An 8,091-nucleotide genomic window follows, 5' to 3' on the forward strand; every position below is an offset into this window, starting at 1 on the left:
ATGCACATATACATCCAAACCAGTTACACATACTCCGTGGTGGCACCTATTCAGGAAACGTCAGCTTAAGGCTCAGTACAGATCAAAGAAGCAAGCAGAGCATTGGCAGTGATTAGAAAAGGGACAGTGAACAAAACAAGATGCCTGAGTGTGTTAGTCTATAGGGGACTCTGTAAATGGCGAGCATACCCACCGTGAATGAGTACCGCATGCACTCATCCTCCCAGCTCAGCAGAGGTGTAGAAACAGAGGCCGAAGAGACTAGACCTTCAAACTGGAGAAAGGATGAGTGAGAGAGGTTATGACAGGGGTCTGGAAAACCATCAGTGGTTTGGAGATAAATAGGGGCAAACCAATCATCACTTTGTATAAATCAAGAACAAGGAGGCACCCGCTGAAATGATCCAGCAGCAGATGTAAAAGAAGAAGATATTTTTCACCACAAATTGTTAAATGGAGGAACTTATGGCAACAAGCTGTTGTGGAGGCAAAATGAATAAAGGAGTTCACAAGGAGCCAGAGAAAGTGGCGGAGAATGGATCCAGGAGCCATCACTGGCCTCAGCAGGAGCTCTGCGCTGGGGATCTCTGGGAGGAACAGCAAGACTCCAAATGGCCCAAGAAGACCTCTTGGGTACACAAACCACCCACTGCATCCTCCTGTGTTCCCATCCTGCCCTCAGCCCAGTGAACTTTCAATCCCTGCACCAACCTGCACAGTCTTCTATAAACCCTCCCTTCCCTTCTTCCTCCTCTGAGACCTGCTGTCTCTACCTTGGGTTTCTTCCCCACGCTGCAGCGTGCTGTGCCCACTCTGTCCCTTCGAAGGTTGCCCACCTTGCATGCAGGGCAGCAGACACTCCTCTCCACCACTGCCACAGCTCTGACTGCAGCAGCAGCAGGAGAAGCAGGATACCTGCTGCCCTGCCATGCCCTTTAAAGAAAAGCCGGCACGGCACCTGACTATCAGATTTTCGCAGGACAATCCCATTCATGCACTCTTTCTACACACAAGCTTTACTCAACTGGCTGGAGATGGGATACTAATCTACCTGGATTTTTATCGTGTCTATTTGCCACCTGTGGGTCTCTGACTTGGTTTGTGGTACCGTATAAGGCTGCTGCAGGAGTTTTCATCCCCACCATTTCCAGTGGGGTGCTCCCCTCCCACGGCAGCTCCCATGTGGCCATGCCTCTCTGCAGCAGGAGGGAGAGGATGTAGCTCGTGGCACACCCTGGTTTTGTCCATCTGATGCAGCAATCATCTGCTAGGCACCTCCAAGAGCTTGCTTTGATTTCCACATGGAAGCAATGACTGTGCCAAAAAGCCACAATCTGCTGGTTTTCCTTGGCTTTCTTGTGTCATTTCTGCTTGTGTTCAAGAGCAGCAGATCAGAGCGAGCAGAAAAAGGCTATCAAAGCAACACCACATGCTGGTGGAAGGTGAGAGATTTCATTTTTGTTCCAAAACATAAACCATTTTGAATGGGCTGTCAGTGACAGAAGGGCAGCAGGGAGTCAATGGCAAAGGGGAATTTCAGGAGCACCTGTAGCAGCCTGTGACTGTGTTGTTTATGCTGCTTTCCTGTGTGGATGCGTGCCCGCATAGCCCTCGCTAGCAACTTAGTGGCTAACACCTGCTGGCCAACCATGGAAACACAGATCACAAAATGTTCAAAACCCAGGCAGGTAAAAGGAATGGCACTGGCTTTGTAGTGTGAGCTAGGCTAAAGAAAAGTTTGGTATTACAGACCTTAGAGAATGACAGGTATTTTCTTTCGAAGTCCCCAGGAACTGGTACCCCTCCTGGTGGGCATGCCTGATGCCTGCCTGCTCTTGGGTTTTTTGGCCTGGGCAGGGCAGGAGTTGGGTGACATCATCCCAGGAGGTCCCTGGGGAGGCAGAAGGACCAGAGACTTATCATAAAACTGTGAAAGCTGTGGAAACCTGTCAGGAGCTCCTGGGATTTTCCTTTTGGCTGGCCACCATGCTCGGCAGAGGGACGGAAGAACACCCGAGGTGCCCTATGAGAACAAATACACCTGATCACTTCATCCACAGACTTCCAGCCTGCGGGTGGGCAGGGCCGCTCTGCGGGGCTTGCTTGGTGGCCAGCATCACTTTCCTGGCTTCACATTGTATAGCGGAAGAGTTTGGTGGTAATGCCACATTACAACCTCAGAGAAACACTGATTCTTGATAATGATCAAATGGTACAAAATATTAGAAAACAAAGTCTCTAGCTGTCAGTACACAGTGGAGCAAAAGCTGGATGTATTTTTTAAAATCTTGTTTGATTTTCTGCTACATTTAATCTTAACATTGATTTTTCTTGAACTGGTAGCTCCTTCTTTGGCTCAAAATAATTGCAACTACCCTGAAATTATTTTCCCATCTGTTTTGAGTACACATACTTTCACACAGATATTTTTTTAAAAAAATCTGGAAATTATGTTGTTATATTCTCAAAACCCAACAATATTATCCAACTACTGTTTCTGTTTATCTTAATTGATACTGGTTTGGTTTTGGTTTGGGGTGGGATTTTTTTTAATTTTTTTTTTTTTGGCCTGTTAAGGCTGCGTTTTTATAACCTTGTTTTCAGAAAAAAAGCTACTATTCCTTCCCCTTGGTCAGGCACTACATATCGTGACCTCATGATATGAATACCCATCTCTAGGGAAATATATCTAATCACAAGAATAGCATCACATAGAGAAAGTGCTTAAAAACTAAAGCTAACTAATGAAACCACGTCTTTAAAACCACCCAGTGATCTTCCTGATGAAACATTGATTTTCTGAGTTTTATCAATGTTTTTTTCAGCATACTTCAAGAATAGATGGTAACTATCTGTAAGGTGTTTTTTCATTTGAAATCACTCTCAGAATAATTCCTGTGGAAAATTCCTACTTGTACCTTCTTTGTGAGCAGCTCACAGGGATGTGATAAAATATTTGGCATTTTATACATTTTGATGGGACAGAGAAGCCATGTGTTATAGTTCTGATCCCTGAGTAGACCAGGCAAGCTCTCAGAATAAAGCTTCTAATGCAAATATAATAAGCTGATAACTCCCCTTCCAAGTATTCAGCCTAGGTAGACTGCAGAAATTACCTTGTATTTCAGGCTTCAAAGATAAGCTTTAATAGAAACTTTTGTTTGTATTCTAACAAGCTTTAATACAACCTCTTGTCTGTATTCTAACGTGTTTCTATATCCTTGAGTGAAGGACATTATACCAAGAGTTTATTATCTGCCTGGGAGCCGCATGCTGCTCTCAGAAGGAAAGGAGTGCAGGCTTGGGTTCGCTGAACTTCCCCATCTGTCACTTTTCTGCTGGGGACTGAACTGCCATCGTGTGGACATTTTGCCAACTTGCATATTCCCGTAAACACGAAGAGCAAGAGAGACTTGGGAGCTGAACAGAAGAGCAGAGAGCTGGGAACCATTAACTGGTGCGAAGTTACAAGGCGAATTTGAAAAGTTGATGGGACATAGGGCTAGTCCAAACCCCTGCTGTCTTTTCCTTTTCTTTTCATAGCTATTTAAGTTTGAAAACATTTACTGCTTTCTCTCTGGAGTCCAGCGTCAGACAAGCTGTAAGTGAGGATGGCAAGGAGAAGGCACAGCAGAAGTATCTTGTGCTGGGAAATGCCTTCAGCAGCACACAGTTAGCCAGAGGGCTGGGTATCCTAGGGCAGTCTGAATTTTCCAATAAAATTAATTTCTAAATAAAGAGGTTTTAATTTTACTGTTAAATGTCTCCATCTGTTGTGGGCTACTGGTTAAGTGCAGATGGTGATTAAATTACTACCGCTCGTGGAGAATTTACAGCCTAAGACCTCACCCCCTGCCTAAAGGTCCATATGGAACTAGTAGGGGTCTGAGGCTAGCATGAGCACTGCACTTCATCCATCTTCAGCAGAAACGCAGACTTTAGGACTGATTTTACTATGCATCTCCACCTTTCCCAGGCAGAAACGCTGTCCAGGTGGAATCCTAGGACCAACTGCTGTTTAGGGATTTTGGTCCTTCTGCCTGGCTCTAGCAGCTCTGCCACATGTAGGCAATCCCCCAGGAAGCACTGTCCACCGCACATTCATTGTGTCTGCAGGCAGCGTGCTTTCACCTTCCTCCATTTGATCATTTCACATAGTTGCTATATTGTGGCAAATAATCATTTGCTTTTAATAGTGCAAAAGATAAAGTTTTCTGCTCAAAGGATTGGAAAGTTCAGGACAGAAAATGTATGTTTTCAAGCTTTCTTGCTGCATAATTGCAGCTTACCTTACCGTTGAATCTACCATAGCCTAAGTGTTCAGGCAAATATATCTTTGAACCCAGGATACAAATGCCGTGATGCCAGTGGACCGTTATCCAGCTCAGACATGGACAGGAAAACTCTCAGAAAAAGTAACTGCTCATAATAAATGAGCCAACCTAAACCGAGATCTTTTGCCACAGGTTAAACTATGCTGGATACAGGAGTCAACCATACCTTTGCAAAACAAATTCTATGGTGGGCACATCACTGCCAAATACCGTACCTTTGCAGTGATTTTCACCCAGCTCGTATATACTGATGTCCTGATCCTTCTTAGTCAATAGAATTTGCCAGCATTGAGCGGGCAAGTAATTGGCAAGATGGTTAATAATAACGAAAACAGTCCAAGGGTTTAGTCACTGCCAACAGGTAATGCCCTGAGGAACAAGCTACTTAATGTCAGTGCTTACAACTGGCTGAACACTAGAGACTTTTTTTCTTCCTTAAAAATAGCATCCCTATTTACCATACTATTGTTAAGGAATAATTGCCATTTACATCGTAGCTGCTTTTTTGACCACATTAAAACATTGCTCAAGGCAATCCTATAGCTGCACCTGTGCCCCAGGGCAAAATCTAGGCATGAAAACCTTGGGAAAGTCATCCAAGACAACAAGGTATGGACACATGTCAAATGGGTTTGAGATCTTGTTTGTTTAAAGAGGAAAAAATAAGAATTCTTAAAATTTAAATTTGGAATGCATTTATTAGTTACCAAATGACACTTACATCTCTTTTCATATAGAAAAATGTGTGTTTATATGTGAAAGTAGCTAAGGGGGCCAATGCATCTCACATGTCAATCTGACCTTTTGAAGTGGTCTATTGGCATCTTTCTGAGAGGAAAAGCAGGCTTGGATATTGACTTCTTGTGACTGGTTTTCTCCTCTGCACTTCTAATTTCTGTGTTGATCGTAACCAAACAGTGCCAGGCTGAGCTCATGCGCAGCAGGACAGATATGTAGTGGGGACCCCCACCCCCTTCCCACCCCACCCCATGCCCCGTACAACCATATTGACTCTAACAGGTTAAAGAAGAGGCAGGCTCTGCTCGGTTCGGTGCATTCCTGAGTGTGTTTTGCTAGGTTTGGGCTGTGGGGCAGTGGTACGTGAGCAGCTCTTCCCCCTTGGCCATGCTGAAGGCCAGCACGAAGGTGTGACTGGTAAGAGGTGGGGAAGAGGCTGGTAGGGGAGATGAAGGCAGGAGAAACACCATGGCAGCATGTGAAGCTGGGGGCCCAGGCTCATCTGTCCATCCAGTGGCAGTATCGCCCGCAGTGCCACCACTGAGCATGAACTTGAGTCGTGGCTTCAGTGTTAATTACAAGATGCTGTGCTTAGTAACGTGATATATGTACCTTGTGCTGTTCATACACTGCAACCTGACACAGAGAACCTGGGCAAAGCCCAAGCTCCCCCAACATGGGGGATGCCCTCATGGCATGCTTCATCCAGGGCTCAGCATCCAGAAGGGTTTTGCCAGCATTTGAGTGAGCATTCCCGCTGCAACAACCTACCTATTTCACTGTCTCTCCATTGCTTTGGCAGCAAGCTCTAAACCCAGATACTTGTGGGAGGATTTGTCTATTGGACGCCTTGGAAAGAACATGGCAAGTTCAAATTATTTCAGCCTGAAGATAATGTCTATCCTAGAGACCGCAACACAGCGTGGCAGTGCTTGGGCTGGCTGCTGGGTTCCAGAGGCAATGTAAATGAAAAAAACCACCACCTGACTTCTGCACAGAGCTACTCTGCCTTGGAGGTAGAGATGAAGAGGTAGCAAGGCTGTGTTTGCACTGTTCCCTTAGAGATATGCTGGGTCCTCCATGTGGCGCAGCTGTGCTAACATAAGGAAAGGAAAAATGTGTAAGGACAAATGCAGATGCTCCAGTCTCGGACACAGAGGTGAATCAGGAGAGAAGGCAATAGACCATATTGTTACTAGACACAGCTCTGGGACTGCCGCGTAACAGGTGCAGCACAGCAGCTGCTCTGTGGTAACCAGCATTACTCTGTGCTATTTTAAGACCTTTAGCCTGAATCAGCATTCAGGCAGTATATTGGCATGTTGTAATGTAGCAGCAGGGTTTATTAGTTTTATCTAAAGCTTAATTGGTATGACATCCTGGTATATAAGTGCATTTTAAAATGAAGAAAAAAGCTACCAGTAAGAATCCTGTTAAGCAGCAGATGATGTATCAGGTATTTAAATGCACATGTACTTCTGCGCTTTTAATAGCACAGGCTTATTATTAAAATACCAGAGACCTAGACTGACAAATACCAGGATTTAGAACAGATATGTTTTAAGCTTGGAAGGGAACACGGTGGTCAGAAATAACTTCCCAGCATCGCAGCAGTGTACTGAGCTGGCAGACAAAGAAAAAGCACACACACATCCACGCAAACTAAGCTGGCACGCTTTCCCCACTCAGTACAGGCTGGGAGAAAGGATAAGAGGGAAAAACCACCTTATCTGCTAGTCTTATCTCTTCCTCTGCTGATAAATACTTCCCCTGTGAAGCTGGTGGCACCCACGTAACACTGTCAGAAAATACCAGGGGTGTCTGGCTCTGTGTTTGCCGTCAGCCGAGCCACGGCACAGCTCGCTCTTCCCGACTGTGGGCTGGTTTCCATATGCCTTTAGCGGTCACCAGAGACGGCATGCCACTGAATGAGTGCCAGCTGGGGGCTGGTGGCAGTCACCACCAACAACGTGCAAGATGTAGGTGGCTTCTCCTTATGCTCAAGAGGTTCAAATGGGCTAAAGCAGGTGTAAGGTAACTAATAGTTAAATCAGAAAAAAGAATACTTAACTACCTGGAAAATGATGGTTAAATTCCTAATTGGTCTACAGCAGACATCCTTGAATCATCTCAAACCCTCTACAGTAACTTTTGTTGTGTGTGCCTTTTTTTCTACCCAGAAGTCTTTAAGCATAATTATGATCAAGATTCTCCTTGAAATCTCACAGCTAGAGCTAGCTGAAATTTGGTTAAGGAGCCAAAAGGAGCAGAAGAGGAATATGGGAGAAGAAAGACTACATCTCCACTTTCCATTTTCTTCCAGCCCTCTAGTCCCATCAGCTCAACAGGTGCCAAGTCTTTTTAACAGAAGAACTTACAAAGGAATCCCTTGTTCCCTGACTATTTTGATGTGCCTGAACTGAATTTCTGCACTTTAAACAAATGTGCTTGCACCTTCACTGCAATAGAAAAAGCCTAATGACAGTCTGGCGCCTGATGGCATTTATAGGTTTTCCAATGAAATGAGAGAAGTATTTTGCAAAAGGTACTTTATATGTCTGTTCTCCCCTTTCTACTTCATAAGAAGTAGGGAGACAGTGCTATTTTTCCCATCGTCTGTTTTGTGAAGGTGTTCTTTAATATCAAAAAGTATTTAATGGGTGTCACAGCACTATCCAAACTATCAAGCTGCAACAAGGACTTTTACCATCTCATACCAGCATACCCTTCATACCAGTCCCTCTGCTGCCTTCTTATCTCACCCCATCCAGTACATGTGTTCTCCCTTCCTTTTCTTCTGAGAAGAGAGGCTGCTCTCTCTCCATTGGCTTTCAACCACTTAACTTAACCAGCCACACCTGCACCTTATCTACATCGGCCAACCCACGCCCCTGAAGCCAGCCCACAGCTGTATATTATCAATGCTAATTAACCCAGCTTCATACCACTACATTCCCCCCCCCCGTATTTTTTTTCCCCCTTAACATTTCATACCTTATGTTTTTAACAATCATTACAA

The sequence above is a fragment of the Falco cherrug genome, chromosome 7 (genome assembly GCF_023634085.1).
Source record: "Falco cherrug isolate bFalChe1 chromosome 7, bFalChe1.pri, whole genome shotgun sequence".
NCBI lineage: Eukaryota > Metazoa > Chordata > Aves > Falconiformes > Falconidae > Falco > Falco cherrug.